Here is a 23,730-nt window from a genome sequence, read left to right on the forward strand (position 1 = left end):
TAGATCATTATTTTTTCATTTTTACATGTTAAGAAACTCTGAGCAAAGGTTTCACCTCATTAGTACCTTTTAAATATCCAGATACAGCAATAAACACCAGTCAACCTTTACATTTTTCTGCGCTTTTAGGAACTTTTGGTCAGTTTAAGCTAGAATTTTCTTTTACTTGAACTCTGCAGATTTTGAAGCAGATGATTGTATGTGGCAAATCCGCATTTATGTAGAAAATGTAGTGGCTGCAAAATCACATAATTCCTGTGTCCCTGCTAATGGGTAAGGCAAGGCTGCCAGAGCACAAGAGAGGGCCTCATGCTGCCTGTCCTCAGCAGGCCCACAGATCTGTGCCCGTCTTCACGTGGAGACATAAAAATACAAGCATTTGTAAATGTCTTGTTTCACAATATATGTGAACTTCAATAAATGCCTAAAGACGTGGTTATTCAATCAGTAATTTGTATTCCTCTGTTCCTTCAGGCTGGTGCTGGGAGACCCTTTTAGGGTAGCTGTGCGCCTTAAAAAAATGAATATAACATAACATAACTTATGTGATTAATAATAAGCTGCTTTGTTGTAAGTTGTAGATTGTGGAGTAATTGTACAATATAAGTTACAGAAAATCTGTCAATGTGTTATGACTTGTTTGTGCTGTTTCTACTATATATTGTGGTTATTTAATAGCAACATTTTGAAAAATGAAATGAAAGAGGGAAGTAGCAGAATTAATTGATGTAATAGCAATATGTGTTTGGAGGAGTTCTGTCAACTTTTGGGCCCGATGCCACTGCACCTGCTGCACAATTTAAACCATGTCCCTATTGCCTGCTAGATAAATGAACTTGTGACTGTCTTGCTTAGTAGTCAATTTAACAATAATCTGGGTTCATTGGGGATACCTTGAGCTTTTGGCCCCAGTGCCACTGCACCTGCGGCACCATTCAAATCAGGTCCCTTTTAACTGCAAGGTAAATGCAATTGTGACAGCCTGTTTAGGAATACAATATAGTAATATTAGGCGTTTAGTGGGATGCCTGAAGTTTTGGTGCCACTGCACCTGCTGCACTGTTAAAATCATGAACCTAGTACTTGCTAGAGAACTGCACTTATGCCTGCCTGTTTAGTTATAAAACAAATCGTAGTAATTGAGTCCAGACATGTAGAGGATCTTTAGATGTTTATTTGTAGTTAGTTACAAGTAATCCAGTTAAATCCAATACAAGACCCCAGCAGGAGCAGCCAGCATGCTGCTCAGCCCTTCTCAACTGACATCTCTGGCTCCCAACATAGTGTAACACATCATAAATGAACATTCCACTGGCAGAGCAAGAGATTGCAAGAATACACAAAAGCCAGGATACAACATATAGCAATTATCGGTGTTTAACGGGGTGCCTGGAGCTTTTTGTCCTGGTGCCACTGCACCTGCTGCACTATTGAAATCACAACCCTAGTGCTTGCTAGATAACTGCACTTGTGTCTGCCTGTTTAGTTGTAAAATCTAGCAACATAAGGTGTTAAAAAAAGTTTTGACAACTTTTGGGCCAGGTGCCACTGCACCTGCAGAACCATTCAAATCATGACCCTGTTGTCTGCAAGGTAACTGCACTTGTGGCTGCCAGTTTAGCAGTAAAATATAGAATAACTCTTGAATATTAACTTTATTTTTAAAGTGCAATGTTTATTACAACATTTAGAATGTGGTTATAATGACCAGATAGATTAAGTTGAAAAAATCAATCCGATAATACAAAGTGCAAAGAAAGGTATGAGGCGTGAATAGGAAATGCCACAAACGTTGTAAGGCAAAAACATCTGCTTTACACAACTAAGTAAAAAAAAAACAATCATACTGTTAAAAGCTGTCTAACTTGTCCTTGGGGAGAGATCTTATCTTTATAATGAATGGGCCTTAAACAGTGTGAACAGATGGAAGAGATCTTATCTTGACAGTGAATGCGTCTTAAACAGTGTGAACGAGTTTAGTAGAAGTATCGTAAATTCGTGCAGGGATGGGACGAGAACAAAAAAAGTTCAACACAAAAAAGAAAGAACGCAGTTATACGGCTTTGGGAACTGATGAGAGCCCCCTTTTAAGATATATGAAATGCAAGTGATTTCACAAGCACAGTGCAAGTGCTGTGCAGGCGAAACCCTATAAAGAGGGACGGTAAAGAAAAAACCAAATGGGGACCCCAAGGCCCTTAGCAATCTTCGTCCGATTTCTTTGCTGGCAGCACCAGGCTAAATGCTTGAGAAAGTAATCCAGCGCCAATTGAATAAATTCATTGAAGATAATGAAATATTACACGAGACACAATCAGGCTTTAGACCCGGCTTCAGCACTGAGACAGCACTAATTGAGGTGGCAGAGTCAGTGAGGTGGTCGATGGATTCAGGAGACTCAGCGATGCTGGTGCTCCTGGATCTGTCGGCCGCTTTTGATACGGTCGACCACGCTAAACTGCTGTCAGGACTGGTGGAGATAGGCATCCAGGACCATGCACTGGGGTGGATACAGTCGTATCTGACCCAGAGAACACAGAAGGTGGAGCTAGGGTCTGTTTCTTCAAAACCTAAGGACCTCAGCTGCGGCGTCCCTCAGGGATCGGCTCTTAGCCCACTTTTATTCAACATTCACCTGGCTCCACTCTTCACGCTGATTGCCAACTGGGGGGTCAAGGCAATTTCATATGCCGACGACACCCAACTGGTGTTTCCGTATTCAGAAGTGTCGGAGACGTCCTTTTTGAGCTTCAAGGGCTGTCTCCAAGATGTGGCTTGCTGGATGAACACAAATAAAACTTAACGCTAACAAGACGGAAGTGATCTTTTTCGGCAAAGGCCCCCCTCCTCCATCTGATCTCTGGTGGCCGGCAGAGATGGGACAAGCCCCCTCGCCTAGCCATTCGGCAAAAAATCTAGGGGTGCGGCGGGATGACAGTCAACCCTTTGCATCGCACATCACGCAAATAGTTGGCTGCTGTTTGAGTAAGCTGAGGAATCTCCGTAAGATTCTGCGACTCTTACCAGCAAGCTGCCGAAAAACAGTAATCCATGCCACAGTGACATCTAGGCTGGATTCAGCTAACGGCCTGTATTTGGGCTTACCAAAGTACCTTATACAGCGACTGCAACTGATCCAAAACGCGGCTGCGAGACTATTAATGCGGATCCCTTTCAAGCACTCGGTCTCTCCGCATCTTCTCTCACTTCATTGGTTACCAGTAGCAAGCAGAATAAAATTTAAAGCACTTACACTGGCCTTCAGATTTCTGTATGGCACCTGCCCAAACTATCTGAAAGCCCGACTGCCAAGATACACCCAAGCTCGGTCCCTCCGATCCAACAACAGTGTTCAGATTGCAGTTCCTAGAGCAAAAAGAGCTCGGCTGGGAGGACGGACTTTTTCGGCCAATGTGGCGACACTTTGGAACACCCTGCCCCCTGCTCTTCAACAGGCCCCCTCTGAGGTATGCTTCAAGCGTATGCTGAAAACCTGGCTTTTCGCTCAATCGCGCTGGACGCCAACACCCCTAGCCCTCCTGGTCAAATAATATCTTGTTCTTGTAGCGCCGGGACACCTCCTCGCGAGGTAGCTGTCGCGCTTTATAAAATTCCGTATTATTATTATTATTATTATTATGTAGGAGGGAGGAATATGACCAGAGCCGCGAGTCATGAATAGAGTTAAATGTCTAAGGACTGTTAGGAAGTTGAAGCTGTAAAACTTTATTGACATTTTACTGTAGAGGCGCCTGTCACACGTGTTAGGCCATATTTTTCGTAGCTGGTATGAGGAGGTTATGCATTTGTGTACCTTATGGAGGGTTACTATTTATAGCAGCAATTCTGATGTTAGAAGTAGAGGTAGTGTTGAAGCCTGTCTGACCTCTCCTCACTGACATTTTATGTTTCTGATTTCATCAGAAATCAGCTCTACAGGACCGCCCTCCGAAAGCACTGAGGCCACAACAGCTGTGACCACCCTAGGCAGCCCAGCCTTAACAACAGGTACACTTTGAGTCTTGATTTCTGCTGAATAGTTTCTTGGTAACAAAGTAACTCAATGTCTGCCCTGGTACTATCATTGAGGGCTTAATGTTTGAAAACAAAACTTCTTCTGAAGAAACAGTTTTAGGACTTTAAGGAATACTGGTTAATTTTTTTGTTATGTGTCTCTCTGAGTCAGGAGAGAGCATACATTGTGTTGTCAAGTTCCTCCTAAACAATCCTTGGATGAATGAGCTGCCTGTCTGTTTCCTGGTAGTTTCTTGTCAGTAGGCTTGTATCTAAAAATCTAGGAGACTAATGGTAAACATAACACATGTTATGTGTGAGACAGCCTTAATTTTCACAGCAAGCACACATTGCATTCTGGGATTTGTAGTTTCAGATTTAGCATTCAATGTTACATCTACAACCATTAGCATGCACAGTGCTGTCAGCTTACAGGAGTGGCTAAAAGTATCACAGACAGCAGGTGGGATTCAAGATGGCTGATTGGGCTGCTCAAGATGTCTGAATGAAGTGTTCAAGATGGCTGCTTGGGCTGTTCAAGATGGCTGCATTAAGTGTTCAAGATGGCTCCTTGGACTGCTCAAGATGGCTGCATGAAGTTATCAATATGTCTGCTCGGGCTGCTCAAGATGGCTGCTTGGGGTATTCAAGATGGCTTCTTGGTCTTGGAGCTTCTGCGCACGGTTCTAGCTGCCTGCCCATCTCTCCACTCCGGATACTGAAAGCCCGCCAGGAGCATGTGGAACTGGGCTGTCCACAACATGCTGCCCGCAGGGTATTCATGTTGTAGGAAACATTGAAGAACTTGAACAGCAGAAAGCAGACTTGTGTGTTTTGTGACCTGATGGGCACACAGACTGATGGTGAAGGGCAGTATACAGGGTAAAGAAAGCCTATAGACTTCCCCCAAATATCTAGGGGTGGAAGATCATGGTGGTGCTACAGAGGGACTCCAAAAATGAATTCTAAATCGACATTGCCATTTCCCTGAATCCTCAGAACACACATTCATTCAACAGTGGGGCCCATTACACTTCACATTTTCTCCGTTCATTTAACTCGACTTCAGAGATTTGGCAAAAGAACCAGGAGTCCTACCATAACATTGACGGGGTGTCTAGATTTAATTAACTATTTATGATTTACATCTATAGTTTAAAACGATTTACCATGGTTTCATTAAACACCCTTTTAATCAGACACACCACCATTGTGGCAATGGATCTGCTAGAACGAAAATCAAGCGTAGGAAAATACAAGACCAGCTTTTATTTCTCCATTTATCTAATTTTTATTCAAAGCAAAACTTTTAGTATGACTGACATTTAGGCATTTATTAATTCTTTATTCAGTAAAATCTTTAACTTTATTTTAAAACGATCATTTATTCAAGAGCTCAGAAATAGACATTTATTTAAAAGTTCAGTTGGAAAGTTTAACAAAGAACAAATAGTTCCAAATTCACTCTCTCCTAACATCCCTAACTAACACCCTCATCTTATCCTAACAGTCCTGCAAAGAAAAACAAACCAGCATTAAGGAGATCTTACATCTAAGAATCGATCTTCAGTCCGGCAGCATCTCCAGAGGAAATCGAAAGAAGCGAAGCCTCTAAGGAAAATCAGGGGGTTTTATACACTAATTTCCTAACTTAATCTATCTAAAAAGTATCTAACATCACCTTCGGGTTCTGATTGGACAAATCTGGGGTAGATGAGCGTCTCCTTATCATTACAGCATCCTTTTCACAATGAATCAGCAGAAAAATAAAGGGGCTTTCTTTAGGACAGTCCGCGGCCTAGGCACTTCCTTCATTCGCAACTTCAGGAATTTTTCCCAGGATCAGGACATTACAACGTCCATCACTCGCGCTTGCAGGCTTTGGATACACATGCGCAGTCTAATATTCGCTCGCAGTTCATCAGAACGGCCATTATCTTAGTAGGCCTCAGAGGCTACTTTTGGAACTATCGTAGGAACAAACACAAATTCATGTTAAATATGGAGCTAAAGCCCTTCTGTTTACTTCCCACCATACTAATGTTTCCCCATTAGTTGTTACCTAGCAAATAAGCCACATAAATGCGTTTTATACATACATTTCCGACGATTTTATGACACAAAAGCACGTACAATGAGCACATTTAGGGTGCATATGTTTATATTTAAGCTGTGCATTAATTCACATTACAGTAATAACACATATTATTTAATTTTATTGCATCATGCAAGCAAGATTAGTATTCCTGTGTGTGAAAAGTGTATGCAACTTATACTATGGTTGATTAATTCACAATACCATGCCATCAATAAATATTAACGTTATAAAACATTGATTTCGAGAGAGGTGCACAAAATTTAGTTTTACCACCTCGCTCCATCAATTCCCTCATCTGGTGATCCTATCACCAAACATCTCTCAAAATTTTGTAAAAATTTAGTAGAACATGTTTCGAATTCTTCATATTAGTATAATCTATACTCTTGTAACTTTCTCCTTCGATTCTTTAAAAATCTTTTCTCTAATTTCTCCCATTTCTGTTTCATTCTTTTCTCTTTCCGTTGCTTTTCGTTCTTGAATTGTCTTCTTTATTGCCTTTCTGAAATCTCTCCTACCTTTGCATATACAGCATAATCTTATCAGAAAAATCACTACCACTAAAATTGTTATTGGAATAAATATTTTACCTATAATTAAACTACCTATTTCTTGGAACCAATGCTTAACTGCTGTAAAACTTCTACCTAATTTTTCAAGAACACCTTCAACCTCCAGTGGTTCAATCTCTTTATGTAAATCTGTAATGTTTGTAATATACTTTTCAATATTCTGACTTTTATCTGGAATATAAGTACAACAATGTTGAACTTTCAATATTCCACAGACTCCTACCTCTTTTGCTAAAATTATATCAAGGGCAAGTCGATTTTGCATTACCATAGCTCTCATTGCAATCATTTCAGTATCAACCATCAGGAAACCTCCTGCTGTGTCTGTTGACAATCGATCAACTATTGTGGACAATTTTCGGATTCTGTTTGCATTAAATGAAATTCCCACTGCTGGTATCAGTGCTCCAAAAACATCACCTATTATTTCTAACACACTCTCTCTTCTTTTACGACTTAAAACTTTACCTATCTCATGCTTTCCATTAGTACCTCTATCTACATGGAAAAGTTTAGGAAAGACCGAACCCACATAACAGGTCCCATACCAATGGTCGGGTAACCTATATTAAGCATTATTCCCACAGATAAAATTAACACCCGGAAAAACAGGATCATTTCCTCCTTTAAATCCCCCACCCCCTAAAATTCTATAGGTGTCTTTACATTGACCTGCACCCACAAAATAATTGTCATACATGGTGTTATGTCTTCTAATACAACATTTCCCTAATATTGGAGTATCTATGTTTATAGCTACATTCACATTCTTATCATCAAAATTTTCATCATTAAATGTCTAATATTTAGATTTCGAATGTTTTATTTTCTCACTTCGTTTATAAGCAATCCTTCTTTCCTCAACCATATTTAAAAACGTTTTCTTTTCAATTCTCAATTTACACGTCAAATTATTATTAAAAGCATATTCATGTGTCAACTCATCTATTTCTAAGAAATACTCTTCCATCTCTTTAGCAGGCTTCTTTTTGTTCAATGCACTAGCAATTTTCAGTTTCGCAAAAATTTCATCTACATTGGAATAATGATATTCCAATTTCCCAGTCTGATAGAACAAACTTGCTCTTACACTACAGGTCACACCATATGTAAGAGGAAGGTGGTGATAGGTCACCCCTTCTGACACTAACGCTGGTAATTTTACACAAACATAGCAATCATCAACATTCATGGTTTTAATATACTCAAGCAATAATTTTGAAAATGTATTCTTCGTATAATCACTTATAGACCTATCCTGATGCACCTCTGGTTTATACACATGCGTCTCATGAATTTCTACTTTCCCACTTGGCTTATTTGAACTTACATTTGACTTCAGTTTTGTTAAACTGTCTTGGAAAGGAATTACAATTGCTAAAATCACCCACAATATTATCAATAATCCCAAACATAACGAACAGCATCTGCACCATTTTCAAAAAATAGAACACTTTGTTTTATGGTTGCTGACAGCCATTTTTTTTTCTCTAACACAATTTCTTCGACCTTGTGTCGCCTATAGATTACTTGATACACAGATCACTAACAAGATTTCTTCAACCTTGTGTCAATTCTATTCTAAACTATATTATAATTTATTTCTCTAACAGGTTTTCTTCAACCTTATGTCAACTCCGACCTCTTCTATATTTACAATATCCGTCTCACAGGACTTCAGACTTTTATTTAATATCATATACTTCGAGTAACACTCACTTTTCTCTTAGGTTGACTTCTTTACTCACTTTTCCCAATTGCTTTTGGGCAGTACAAGTTTTCTTGACTACTATTAACTTCAGCAATAGGTGGTAGGACTATATAAGTCCACTCAGGTGATTTTATTTTCTGATTTGGTCGTCTTACTCTTTTTGGCCTTTGGACAATTTCTATTTTCTTTCCCAGTATTTATCTCTGGCTAGTGATCTTATTCACTTGCTCGTCTGGCTCTTTTGCTTTGTTCACTAGTTTGAATCCTAGTCCACCAGTTTCTTTAGGCCAATTATCTCCTTTACAAATTTTCTTAGTCTTTGGCTCTATTGTGTTATGCTCCACTCTCCAAGCTCTTTTCCTTGGGCTTTTTCTTACTGCAATTTCATCTGAACTGTCATCAGTTTTGCTTTCAGTATCTTCAACTGTGTCATTGATTATGATCTTTACAATGTCTTTGTCTTCATCAGATTCAGCTTTCTTTTCTGTTACTCTGTTAGGAACACCTTCATAACTGGCACTTGGAATCTCATCCTTATCGTAAGTCACTTCCTCTTCCCCAGTTTCAGGATTTCCATTCCTGCCTTCAGAGTTTCCAGATTTCTCTTCAGCTTTCTCCTCTTCAATGTCCTTATCTTTACTTACTTTTGCGTTTTTACTAGTGTCTGTCTTTACCGATTCTCGACCTTCAGATTGATCTTCAAAATCTGGTATCTCCACAATCTCCCTTTCAACTTCACCTTCAGACGCAGAACTGGCTTCTGATACTTCCAGAAGTCGACATTCCTGTCGATCTTCAGTATCTGGAGTCTTTTCTGGTTCAGCTTCAGAATCAGAGTCAGTTGTACTTTCACCGTCATATGGGTATTCAGGTGCAGGCACACGGATGGTGTGGCTGGCATGCACCCACCTCTTCAAACCAGCACACTTGACAGCAGTAGTACTCACTAGAATAACCTGGCGTGGCTTCTGCCACCGAGGTACCAAGCAATTTCTGCTGCGATGTACTTTCACTCATACCGAGTCTCCAGGGACTAGATCAAGAGCCAGATTTTTCTCTTTGGGATTTGACTCAGTCCCCACCTGGTGGAGCACAGAAGTTACCACATCAGACAGGTTTTTGCAGTAGTCCAATATGATGTCATCATTTATTGTCAATAACTTATCAACAGGTACATAGGCCTGCCTCATCACTCTTATTTATTTATTTATTTATTTGCTTCTATAGCGCTGGACTCGACCCCCAAAGGGGTATCTCCGCGCTTGGCTCACTGTAGGTGTCGGGAACTATGCCTTTGAGATATGCGAAACGGGAGGCTATACCTCCCGGAAAAGATGTGTTTTTAATGCTTTCCTAAAGGAGAGAAGATTGGTGTTTTGTCGCATGTTAATGGGAAGCTTGTTTCAAAGGGATGGCCCTACATAAGAGAGTGCTCGGCCACCCTGCTTGGCCTTCTTTATGAGGGAAACTTTTAATAGAAGTTGATGGCTGGAGTGTAAAAGGCGTTCCGGTGTGTAAATTTGAAATTTCTGGGCCAGGTAATGAGGACCTGATCCAAAGAGGCTCTTATGTATAATGCAGCAAATCCTGAACTTGATTCGCTGGCGTACAGGCAACCAGTGAAGCTCTTCCAAGAGGGGCCTAGATGGTGTTCTTGAAGGGACATTGAGGACCAGTCTGGCCGCGGTGTTTTGGGCCACTTGGAGTCGGTTGAGTACATGTTCGTTCGCAGAAATGAGGAGGCCATTACAGTAATCTAACCGACTTATTACAAGGGCCTGGACTAAGGTCTTTCTATAGACATCTGAAAAGAAGGGAAAAACCCTTCTAAGGAGACCAATTGTCCGGAAGCAGGATCCAGTCACCAGGTTCACGTGTTCTTTTAAAACCAGGTTCTGATCCAATCGCACTCCCAGATTCTTGGCTGATTGCTTTGGGCAAGGGATGGGTCCTAACTCCAAAGGCCACCAGTCTGGTGACCAAAGGAGATTGGCTTTCCCAAAGAGCATGACTTCTGTCTTGCCCACATTGCACTGGAGGCAGTTGGAAGCCATCCAGTTGGATACCGCTCTCATGCCCTCCGCAAAGGAGTTCTTGATTTCTGGGGTAAGGGTCTGGAAGGGGAACAAGAGCTGGGTGTCGTTGGCATACAACACTGGGGTAAACCCATATGCGCTCACAATGTGAGCAAGGGGGGCCACATACACATTACATAATGTGGGGCTTAGGCAGGAGCCCTGTGGAACCCCCTTGGTAAGCTTCCTAGAGATGGAACGATAGGAGCCCAAGCTCACACTTTGAGAGCGGCCAGTGAGGAAGCTAGGACAGAGCTACACCTCCAAACCCCACTCTCTGCAAACGGCCGAGAAGAATCTCATGTGACACAGTGTCGAAGGCTGCAGACAGGTCTAACAGCACCACAATCATGGAGCCTCCTCTATCCTGTGTCATCTTGATGTTATCTCCCACGGAGAGGAGCGCAGATTCGGTGCTGTAGTTGGGTCTGAACCCAGATTGAGAATGGTCCAGACCCCCTGTAGCCTCGATGAATTTTGACACATGAGTGTTCACATGCTTCTTAGCCAGTTTGCTTAGGAATGGTAATAGGGAGATGGGGCGTAGGTTGGACAATTCTGTCCATGGCAGGGCCGTGTTTTCACGGATAGGATTTACTACCGCATTTTTCCAGTCTTGAGGAATTTGTCCCTCTTTAAGGGTGAGATTGGTGATTGTTTGAATCATAGGGCACAGAAGATTGCTTATTAATGCCATTGTTTTGCTGGAATGAGATCTAGCGGAGAGCCAGTTTTGATGTTACTTATCAGGGACAGAATTTCTGTTTGACTGGCCCCAGGGAAATCAGTCAGCTCTGCCCATCAAAATCTCATGTGGACTTAGTCCAGTTTTCTTGTCAGGAATGCTTCTCAGTGTCATCATGACAAGCGGCAAAGTGTCTGGCCACTTAAGTCCTGTTGCCAAACACATTTTTGAAATTCTGTTCTTAATGGTTCCATTTACCTGCTCTACCACCCCTGAAGCCTCAGGTCTGTAAGCACAATGCAGCTTCTGGCGAATGTCCAGAGCTTCACAGATCATCTGCATCAACTCATTTTGAAAATGTGGTCCGAGGTCTGATTCAATCGATACTGGGAATCCAAAACGCGGGATTATCTCTCGTAAAAGCAATTTGGCAACAGTTATCCCACCATTCCTCCTTGTGGGGAATGCTTCCACCCATCGGGAGAACAAACAGATTATCACAAGAATATACCTAAGCCTGTTGCATGGGGTTAACTCCACAAAATCCATTTGAACCCTTGTAAATGGACCACCCTCCCGTCCTATGGTTCCCAAACTTTTTTTTTTTAAACTTTATTTTTCAGTTTTTGCACAATAACATAACAAAAAGATAGCTCAATTCGCATGTAGACATCTCATTACAATATCTAGTAAATTCTCATCATATGAGCAGAGATATGAGCACATAATCATGGTAATAGCATATCATTATCAGTAGCAGTCTAAGCAGAATCCTAGAGCCTGACAGCAATGCATTCAGTGGTATAGGTTACATATGTGGCTTTTCCATCCCACGTCAACAGCAGACCCTTACAGGTTGCAGTCATGCAGTTGTCTACATGGTTCCTAAACTTAAACGGTTCTTCTGGTTGGATTAAATTGCTGACAAATTAAACACCTTTGGCACAAACTTTCAGCAATCATTCTGAATTTGGGGTTATACCAAGTTTGTCTAAAAAGACGTATCATGGCATCTCTTCCAATATGGGCTTGACCATGGTACATTCGAGCCATGTCTGAGATCATGCTATCATGCTATCGGGCATTACTGGTCTTTCATCTTTGTAAATCCAAATTTCATCTTCTTCTCTCTGTCTGCATCCTGCTTTTAACCAAATATCTTTTTCTTTTGCTTCTGCCTTTTCCTGTATCTGTTTCACTTCCTGCCATGTCTCAACTACAGTAGTTAGCATTAAAGGACTCAGAACATGTTCTTTTAGCCTATCTGTATTGATTGAAATTTAATTTTTCGCACAATGCTTTGCAATGGCATCCGCATAATTATTTTCTCTAGAAATGTAATCCTCATTCTTTTTGTGTGCTACAGCTATTCTTTCAGGAAGCTGAATTACATCAATCAGTGTTTTTACAAATTCAGCATTTCGAATAGGTGTTCCCGCAGAAGTCAAATAACCTCTTTGAGACCAGAGTTGTCCATAACCATGAACAACTCCGTAGCCATATTGACTGTCAGTCACTATGGTTACCTTCACCTCTTTTCCTAGTTCACATGCTCGTATCGAAGCAATCAACTCCGCTACTTGAGCAGAATTAATTCCTTTCAAACAAGATGCTTCCAATACTTCTGCTACCGTACAAATGGCATAAGCAGCGCTCAAAATGCCACTCTCTGTTCTCAGACATGATCCATCCACAAACATCACAAAATCTGATTCAGGTAACGGTTCGTCCCTAATGTCTGGTCTGGGTTTGGTGCAATACTCAAGAACATCCAGACATTTGTGATCAAGCTCACCTTTCACTTCTGCTTCAATAGTGTCAGGTAGTAATGTAGAAGGATTAACATTCACACATCTGGCAAGTGTCACATTTTCAGCTCTCAAAATTACTTTTTCATATCGAGTCATTCTGCTGTTGGTCATGTACTGTGTCTTGGCTCTAGTGAGAAGAATCTCCACAGAATGAGGTACATACACCCTCACAGGAAATCCCATCACTATTCCCTCACTTTGCTCCAAACTTACACTGGTAGTCGCTACTGCTTTCAGACATCCTGGCAAAGCCTTTGCAACAGGGTCCAAAACAGCTGAGAAATACGCAATTGGTTTTCTCATTTTTCCATGTCTCTGAATTAACACTGACAATGCACATCCTTCCCGCTCACTGCAGTACAATTCAAACTCTTTTTCATAATAGGGCATTCCCAATGCTGGTGCTTCACACAGTTTTGTTTTTAGCTGTTCAAATGCTTCCATTTCAGTTTTGGTCAAAACTATTGAATCTCTGATATCTGCTTTTGTCAATCTCTGCAATGGTTTTACAATCAATGAAAATCCACTAATCCACTGTCTACAATAACCTACCATTCCCAGAAACATTCTCACTTGTCTTTGAGTTTTGGTGGCTGCATTCCTTGTATCATCCTGATTCTTTCTATTGTGACTTGTCTGATTACTTTTGCAATCTTGTGACCTAAATATTGTACTTCTTTCTGACAAAACTGTAATTTAGATGGAGACACTTTATGTCCCTCCTCTGCTAAGTGATTCAACAATGCTACTATGTCAGTTACACATGCATCTTTTGTTTTTGATGCAATCAAAAGATCATCTATGTATTGTACTAATACAGACTCTCCAGGCATGCTCAAGCTTTCTAATGATTTCTTTAGCAACTGATTAAAAATTGATGGGCTCTCAAAGTACCCTTGTGGAATTCTACACCATGCTAGAATACGATTCTGGAAGTGGAACGCAAAAATTGGCTGGCTTTCTGAATGCAATGGAACAGTAAAGAACGCATTGCACAGGTCAATCACTGTGTACCACTCTGCATCATGGGGAAGTTGGTACAAAATCACTGCTGGATTCGGAACAATCGGGCAACATGGGACAAGACTTTTATTAACCTTTCTAAGATCCTGTACAATTCTAAATGTTCCGTTAGGCTTTTTCAATCCCATTATTGGTGTACTGGGCTGCTTTCTATTTCTCTCAGAATTCCCTGCTCAATCATTTTGTCAATCACTGGAGTAATTCCTTCAATTACTTCTGCAGTCATCTTATACTAAGGAATATTTGGGTAGCTTGCACTTTCCTTTACTGTGACTCCTACAAGATCAACACCTTTCATCAATCCTATATCCTTTCCAGTGAAATCCCATACTTCCTCTTTCACTACTTCTTTCAATTCAGCAGGAATCTTTTCTCGATCATAATCAGGAAATAACTTGCTCTGCTCTGCCTCAATCATGAGCATTGTCATTTTATACAAACTATCTTCCTCTGGGGTTTGCAATTCTATGCCATCCGGTGAACAATATATGGCACAGTTCATTTTGCACAAAATATCCCGTCCTAACAAATTAACAGGATTACTATCACACACCACAAATCGATGCATATCTTTGTAATTTCCAATTTCTATTTCAACTGGTTCTGTCAAAGGAGTTTGTATCTGTCTGTTAGCTACACCTACAACTTGGATGCTCTCTCCCAAGAGAGGAAGATTTTAAATTTCCACTGATCTAACAGTAGAACGGGTAGCACTAGTGTCCACTAGGAAAGTTATTTCCATTCACAAATGGACCAGACTGATCTACCTCAAGAGTGGCTCAAAGCACACACTCTTCTCCATCTCTCTGGCACCATCATAAACTTTCATCCGACTCACTGCCACCTTCTTCTTGTAACCAATACTGAGGACACGCATTCACTCTTTGCAGTCTTTTTACCTGTTCACCTCTCCTGAATCCTGTCTCTGCACTGTATCTCTGCTGGTTTACACTGTTTGGCAGTGGCGGTTGTGGCACCTGACTTTGCTGATTTGCTATCTGCTGTTGTTGCTGTTGTTTATTTACCTCAAACTGCGCCTGCAAATTTAATTAATTATTTTCCATGTTAACTCTTGTCGAACATTTACACTCTTTCTTCCACTGCCCTAACTTGCCGCAATTAAAACAAGGGAGTTTCTTCTTTAGTTCATCTATATTTCCTACTAACCTAGGTTTACCCTAAAAATGTCCTTGATTCCTCGCATTCTTACTTTTACTTGTGCCCACATGGCTTTCTCTTTTAGCTTTTATGCTTTGCATCAATTTCTTCACTGCAATATTTTGCTTTTCTTAAAACATCATCCACTGTACCTGACTGCCAACCTATCATGTTGTATCGTATCATGTCTCCAATCTCTGGTCTCAACCCATACACAAATCTGTATATGAAGTGGCTCATATCCTTCTCATTTAGTTCCTCATATCCACTATACTGTTTAAAGACTAACAGCAATCTTTCATAAAATGAATGTACAGATTCTTTTGGCTCTTGTGTGGTCCAATCAGTTTCTTTTGGAGGTATCGTATTTTTCAACCGTACTATTACTTGTTCATATTTCCGCATTACATCTGGTGATGGAGCTCCTGTGACTTTGTCTCTAGCAAATTCTTCTCTTGGCCAATCTATGGCTATTTTACATTCTGTCCATAAATCTGCTGGCACTACTATGTCAAACAATCCATCCAGGTCAATCCATAAAACTTTTGACACTTTTACAAATCTGTCTACTAAGCATGGGCGGAAAATCCGTTCCGCTGACGGATTTTCGGTAAATTCACAATCTGCGAGATTTGCGAATTTCCCGCAAAATCCATGAGCGGAACGGATTGGGTCAAAAGTTCAAGCTGACTTTTGTAACTCTTTTAGAATGGCGCCGGCAAGCTGCCAGACCCATTCAAAATAGTTACAAAAGTCAGCTTCAACAGGAAGCTCTAATAGATAGGTAAAGTAAAGCAGGTGCTCGAGCTCAAATTCAGTTACACAATCATTAATCACCCCAAACTTGGGGTGATTAATGATTGTGTAACTTAATTTGACCTTCAACTCGAGCACCTGCTTTACTTTATCTATTAGTGCTTCCTGTTGAAGCTCTTTGTAGCTATTTTAGAATGGCGCTGGCAGCTTGCCGGCGCCATTCTAAGTGGGGCTGAGGGCAGAAGGGCACAAAAGTGGGACAGAGGGCAGAAGGGGACAAAAAATGAGTTGGGCAGAGGGCAGAAGGGCACAGAAACAAGTGGTACAGAGGGCAGAAGGGCATAAAAAACGAGAGGGTGGCAGTGATTAACCAGGCAAAAAAAAAACCTGCGCCCCGCGAACACCCGCGAACACGCAAAGCACCGCACGAATTTGCAAATTTTGCGGATTGCGAATTCGCAAATCTGCAAATTTGCAGATCGCGAATTTGCAAAATTCGCCCATGCTTGCTGTCTACCTGTCGATACCATTCTACTGGTTTCTCTCTCAATCTCTGGAAATCATTAGTAAACAACAATATGTCCTGTCTGCTCCAAGGAACATGTACATATCCTCCTCCAGGTATCTCTCTCATGGGGAACTCAGTTACCACTGCCTCTTTTTCCCTTATTGGAAAAGCTAAGGTAGATTTATCACTATTTTCTTCCCTCTTCTTTGCCCATTTAAGTCTCCACTTGCTCACATCTCCCCTTTTTCGCAGTAGCACAATCAATTCTTTTATCTGTGCTATTCTCCCAGCAGTATTCATGTTTTCAATGTCTTTTTCTGCAAAATCCACTCTATATGATTTCTGCAATGATTTAAATTTTGAAAATTCTACTCCAAGGTAATCAGGCTGCACCAAGACACAATGTTGGTGTGCTTAGCAGCAGTGGTAAAGTTGCCATCGCAATCAGGGTGCATCGAGGTATAGTGTTGGTGATTTTAGCAGCAGTGGTAAAGGTGCCATAGTAATCAGGCTGCACCGAGGCACAGTGTTGGTGTGTTTAGCAGCAGTGGTAAAGGTGCCATAGTAATCAGGCTGCACCGAAGCACAGGGTTGGTGTGTTTAGCATCAATGTTAAAGGTGCCATAGTAATCAGCTGCACCGAGGCACAGAGGAGGAGTTTGCACACGAAGCCCGTGAAGCTCAAAGTACGGAGCTTGAGCAGGACAAGGCATTGCAGACGCTGCTGCTTTGCTCGCTTGCCCGCCAGCTCATTTCCCTCTCCACACCCATGAAAAAAACGCTGCGCTGTGCCGCGCTGATCCGCGGCTCAGGGTGGCTCCCGTGGCACCATGGACTCGGCGGGTCCTGGGAGAGTGGAGAGTGGACTGCAGCCCTGTGGTGAAGCCAGCAAAGAGACTGCAACTGAGTGGAGGCGCGCTGACAGTGAGCAGCAGAGGAGGCTGAACAGTAGTATAGCAGCGGGAGCAAACGGTGAGAAGCTGCGGGTGCGTGGTGCGTGAGGTCCTTGATTTCCCCTGGCCCTCCCCCGGCAGCACGTCTCTGCGCCGCTAAGCACAACCCTCCAATCCACCAAAGCCTGTTTAGAACAGCAGGGCAAAAGCCCCCGTCGGATGCAAGCGCGGCTGCAGCAAGCGTGAGCCCCTGGCAATCAGCAGAGGCGGCCTGACCAGACCAGGTGCAGCCTGCACTCTAGCCTCGAGAGCCCTGCTTGCCTTATCCCTGAACCTACTTTTCACCACAGTGGCATATCCATCTCAAATTTACCACAGCTCCCGCCATTCCGTCTCCCCGCTCCAGGCCGCACAGCCACAGAGCTGAGCCAGACATTACTCTGACCAGCCACAGATCCACCCATTATTATCAGACTCGCCAGGAAGACGGGCAGCCCTTTGCATCTGCAAATACCCCTCAAGTATGAGATCGGGCGAGAATGAAAAGCGCCAGCATGGTCCACCAAAAGGGGCGAAAAGAAGGCCTTCCCCAAAGGCCTGGCAGTATCCTCAGTGGCCCTCAAGCAGCCTCAACTACCTGCAAATTCAAACCCAGGCTTTGACCCAGGGCAAGAATCTCATCTTTGGCACCCCTGTTGCAAGCCCAACCCGACAACAGCCCCTGCCGCACGAGCCCGTTGTAAGGGCAGCTATGGCCCAGGAACACCAAATCGACAAAGCATTGAAGCCAGCCCTTATAGAGTCACCAAAATCCATGAAAAAAAAGATTTAATCAAGGGACTATTTCAGGAATTCAGCACCAGCGACAACCGTGAAGAATAAACCTAGTCTCTCAGAAAAGTTTCAGGACCCATCTTCTATGGTCACAGCAGTAGGGCCGCAGCAAATCCTGGCTCAAACCATGGTCCACGCAGCAGCCAGTGGATTTGACAGTGTGTTGCCATTAAGCCCCTTAGCAACAACAGAATTCCTCCCCATTGATGCCCCAGCATATCTAGACAATAGCCGATTACACCAGGCTTTATGTCTGTCACCCCCGATCAACAGCCATCCCAAACTGAACAGGCACCCTCTCAAGTTACCATCCTCAAAGACGCCCCCCTACCACCTCTCCAGGCTGTTTCGAATCCAAGCCAGTTTTCTCCAATAGCACTTATATCCCCAAACTCAACCCTATCCGACCACAAAAGTTCTGTTACCACAAGGTATGACCCAGCCAAGTGTCCACCGCAGCAAAGTCAGCCGGTTGCATTTAAAAAGTCCTCCAGATACTGCCGACACCGGTGATCAAGCGTTCAAACAAGAAGGATCTCATGAGAACATCATTTACACTCCTTTAGACTTATCGTTCTTTATCAACGAGACTGAAGTCTACTGTTCAGGAAAATGCTCCACCAACTGACCTTAATGATCATTGGTCACAACTACTACAAACCCTTCAAACCATGGCTTCAGCACTAACCTGTCACTCAGACAAAATGGACATGCAGGTGGACCTTTTAAACACACTTGCGGTATACACTGCTGGGATTGATCAAAAACTGGAGGCCCTTAACTTACTCATTATAAAAGCTCAATCTCAAGTTCAATTGGTCCAATCAGTATGCTGCTGTTCTCCCATATTCGACTCTTTATTATCCTTACCCTAATTTCTTTCCTCAGTCCTAACCGAAATTAAGAAACTACCAGTATCGGGGCCACTTGATTATCCACCCCAGGCTCTAAGCCCAGCTCAGGGATCTACCTCCGCAGAAGAACAACCCCAACCTCTTTCTCTGTACCTTACAGAGCCAGCGGAATGCAAAGAAACTCCAACCAATACATCACATCATCACAATTCGCATTGGCTGTCGAAACGAGAAAAAAAAGACTGCAGAAGAGCTGGAACAAACATATGATGGGAGCCAAAATTACAAGTGTTAGCCATCCCCTAAAGATTAATAAAGAGTCACCTCAGGAACAGCCAATCATGGCAGAAGCAAACCCCAGTTCACAATTAAAAACGGTCCAATTGGTTCCTCAGACAGAACTCTCATAATTAAACAGTCAAAAAGCAGGGTCAGCTCAAATTCATGGCTCTTCTTGCAGCCACCTACTCAAGTAACATCTGGATTTAATCAAACTCCAATAGAAGCGTTAGTACCCGACAAAGGACGACCACTAACTGTAAATTCTCAGATACCACTTTTAGACTCAAGTACCGTCTGCCCAACCACAGAGGAAGCCAATACCCTAGCCCCGAGGTGCACAGCCAATGAGCTCTTCCCCCTGAACTTCTCAGTCATCAAGCCATCAATAACTGACAGTCATGAGTAAAAGTACTTCAGTTCTTCCTTTAACCACCCACCACTGAGAACTGTCTCTTCCATCGCCCGTAGCAGGCACAACAAAGCTGGTATCTGAAGAAAGTCTAAAGCAAATAAAGCTGTTAAGCACTGAGGAGGTACCTATTCAAGCACTTAACATCCCAGGCACCAAACTGCTGCAAACCCCAGAATACGTTTCCCGAGGCCCTCATGATATCCTCAATCGAGGGAACATTCTAAGGCTCTTGAAATCATCTCCGGACTTAAGCACCTTGCAATCGAAAGATATAATTGCCATTGAATTTATTCTAATCTCAGGATCCCAAGCAACCCAAATAACACTAGCTTCCCCAGCTATTCGAGAACTGGTTCAGTCTAACACTGATCAATTTACAAACTGGGGCATAATAATAACAATGCCCTGCCCCCCCGCTACCCATTGATTCTAGAAAATAATCAGGCTCATGCACCTAGAGCAACATTGGCTCCTTTTTTGGTATTAAGTTGAGCAAGAAGCTACTCACCAGCAGCAACTCTTGCGCCTAAAATCCATAATCGAAATCCTGAAAGTATAGATTGTGGCTACCAGGAGCTTTATCCAGAACCCGGAATGATTGAAATACTCTTAACCATGGCCTAGCAGTATGTTCCTGGAACATCAACGGATTCGGGCAGAAACATCAATCGGCTTCCACCCTTGACTTCTTAAAGGAACATGACATCATTCTCTCACAGGAAACCTCCATCGAAGGCTGCTTGGAATTCCCCACCCTAGCCTCAAGACAGTCTAATTTCAGCTGGCTGAGCGGCGGGCTCACGATCTACGTATCGACCAAATTATCTCAACGCATCAAACAGATAACATTTGCAGAAGGCTGGCTCTCTGAAATATTGTTGGGAAGCTCAACCACCAACAGCCAGATGCTTCTCAATGTCTATATCTCTCCATGAACCACCGAGAAAAAATTCAAATGGGATAATTTGAAGAATATTGTTTGCAATTTTCTAAGTAAACATGGCAGCATACCTAGTATAATCTCAGGAGATTTCAACACCAAACTTTACTGTAATCCTCCTGAGGACATAGGGATTGTTTGTCCAATGGTTCCCCCATACCTTGCTTCACAATCTGCCCCCTTAGGTGCTTAGGCTAGGTGCCTGCCCCGCGCCCTCTCAGTCTGCACGGAATCTGGGTGTAATCTTTGACTCTTCACTTTTCTTTGGTAAACAGGTTAGCAGGACTGCCTCAAGCTGCTGTGGGGTTCTGCGAATCCTAAAGAAAATCGCTCACTATCTGTTGATCGAAGCCCGTAAACAGGTCACCGTGGCCCTCATAACCTCAAGATTAGATTACTGTAATCTACTCTATCTAGGAATTAACAAGCAACTAGTCCGGTGTCTCCAGATTATATAAAACGCGGCCGCTAGATTCGTTGTTGATGCTCCTAGGTGGTCATCAGGCTCTTCCATCAGAAAAAATTTGCACTGGCTCCCCATGCAAGCAAGGATTGAATTTAAGGCCTTGTGCTTTACTCACCGTGCCCTGCATGGACTTGGGGCAGAAGACATTAGTTCTCTTGTGTCTCGTCATACCCCCGGCAGGGCCCTTAGCTCTGCGACTAAACCTATCCTTGCCGTTCCCAGAAGTACTAAAGCAAGGTGGGGCGGGAGGGCCTTTTCCTCCCTCGTTCCAAGGATTTGGAACTCCCTTCCAGTGGAGCTTAAGGCCCAATCATCCTATCTCCTTTTCCGGAAAGCCCTAAAGTCTTGGCTCTTCAGTGAATTCTATCTCTAGTCGGCACGCCTCCCCCCCCCACACAGATTTTTTCCATCCTCAGCGCCTTGACGCCCACGGGCTAAGTTGCGCTATATAAGGCTCTTATCATCATCATCATCATCATCACCTTAGGAAATAGTCCATTGAAATTGGGGGAGTATTCTGTCATCGAGCCTAGCAGTGTAGGATTCACTGTACTGAATGGACGCTTTTCCACGGATGTCCCTCCTCCCTGGAAAAGATCAGATGACCGAACCCACTGCTTTTTGGCTTTTTCCCTAGGGTTTAGGGAAGCACTTCCTCTAATTGAGAGTTATCACATCGCACCTCAAGGTGAGAGCGACCATCGGCCACAAATTATAACATTATCTGCTAACATCCCACGACATCAGGAACTTGCCCATACCCATTCAGGCTGTCATACTGAGAACCTAAAGCGACTGAAATGGTCAGTGGGCTCGGCCCTCCACTGGATTGAAAAGTCCTGAGCTTTATTACTCTTACCACCAGACACAGATTCCTCTGCTATCAGTAGTTGGGCTAACTTCATAAAACAATTATTTGATGAAATTTCAACCAAGAGGTGTACACAACCACAAGTATTTCAATTTTGCATCTCCCCAGCTGCAAAAAAATTAAAGGAGCACAGAAACCCAGCCCTTCGCTTGTCAAGGAAGAGCCCAGGTAACAAAACCAAATTCAACAATTACAAGCAAGCCCAAGCAGCTTTCAAGTCCACGATACACAGGGAAAAACAAGTCACCTCGGATCATTTCTTGATTAAATTTATCTACGAAAGCAAGAACCCCAATGCAAAACAATTCTGGTCACTCATAAATAGGGGCTTACAAGGCAACCTCGACCACAGCAGCGCAAAAATCAGGGCAGACGAATGGATCCAGTTTTTATCATCTCATTTCAGAGATCATTCTAAAAAGAACGACCACCTTAATCCCCTCGGATTACCCAATGTCGTGATACCATCTCCGGAAGTTAAGAGTTCAAGCCGACCTGGCCTCAGTCCCTCAGCTATTAACGCAATAGACGAACCAACAAACGAGGGCTATGTGGAAAACAACGAATCACTGACAGAGACCATATCGACACCAGATGATCTAAAAAACAAGATCTCACGCTCAATAGTGAAAGCAGGGCCGAAGGAGCCCCAGGGCCAAATAGTCTTCCCCAGGCCTTGTTTAAATCAGAAGTTGAGCTATGGTCAGTCTACTTGACCCCGTCTTGATAGAGAAAGCAGCAGTCCAACAAACCCAACTACATTGCTGCTTTGTTGATTTTAAGGCAGCCTTCGACCGAGTGCCTTGGACCCTGCTGTGGCAAAAACTAGAGTCCTGGGGCATACCACCAGCCCTTCTACATGCTATAGTCCAACTGCACTCGAAAACATGGATTAGAATTAAGCTGGGTGAAGGCTCCCACGTCCCTAGGAAGATCGGAATCAATAGTGGTGTCAAACAAGGCTGTGTGTTGGACCCACTCCTTTTTAACTTGTTCATATCGGATTTACCCTCAATACTTGATTGCCTTAACTGTCACCCCCCTCAACTAGACAGAACCCACATCAGCAACTGCTGTATGCTGATGATTTGGTGTTGCTAAGCCAAATAAAAGCAGGCCTAGGTCGAGGTTACTCGTGTAACTGTTTCCCTACACAACAAGAAACTCCCTCGAGTTGAAATTGCTGAAAACAAATACAATTTCCTTTGTGAATCATAAGAGGTCACCCGGAAGGTGGTATTTTAACAATGCTAAGCTTGAATCAACACCCCACTACAAATACTTGGGAATCTTTCTTGATACTAGATGCTCATTCGTCAAGCAGAAAGAAGCATTAAAGGCCAAAGAGTTGTCACTAGAGGCCACCGCTGCGAAACTGTCAAAACAGCTACTTGGCCCAAGACTCACCCCTATGCTGAAAGTGATGAAGGCAAAGATAACTCATTATCTGTCATATGGGCACGAGATCATGAGGGACTCAACAAGCACTTTATTGAACAATCTAACAATCAAAATTCATAAACGTGCATTCCGACTGTCAAAATCAGCTTCACCAGCCCAAGTCCGTCTCAAACTAGGCCTAGTAGACCACCATGGCGTAGAGGCTGGCACGTTTATAAAGGTTGGTAACAGATTGCGTCACGCCCGCGAAGGCTCCTTGGAGGCTAGACTTTGGAAGGAAATATCGAAAAGCCCTACTAGCCAGAAATAGGGACATCATTAGGATCACAGCCTACAATTACTTGGAGTTAAGGAATTCTGGGGAAC

General features: G+C 42.9%; 1 pseudogene across 1 annotated transcript in view; it reads left to right on the forward strand.

Annotated features, from left to right (window-relative positions):
* Positions 1–3,924: 3,924 nt before the first annotated feature.
* Positions 3,925–23,730, forward strand: part of LOC147725076 (uromodulin-like) — a 221,853-nt pseudogene continuing 202,047 nt past the window's right edge. Inside the window, exon 1 of the transcript XR_015295281.1 lies at positions 3,925–4,008. The product of XR_015295281.1 is annotated as a uromodulin-like (transcript). The remainder of the gene's footprint in view (positions 4,009–23,730) is intronic.

This window comes from Lissotriton vulgaris, chromosome 4_1 (genome assembly GCF_964263255.1).
Source record: "Lissotriton vulgaris chromosome 4_1, aLisVul1.2, whole genome shotgun sequence".
Classification (NCBI taxonomy): Eukaryota; Metazoa; Chordata; class Amphibia; order Caudata; family Salamandridae; genus Lissotriton; species Lissotriton vulgaris.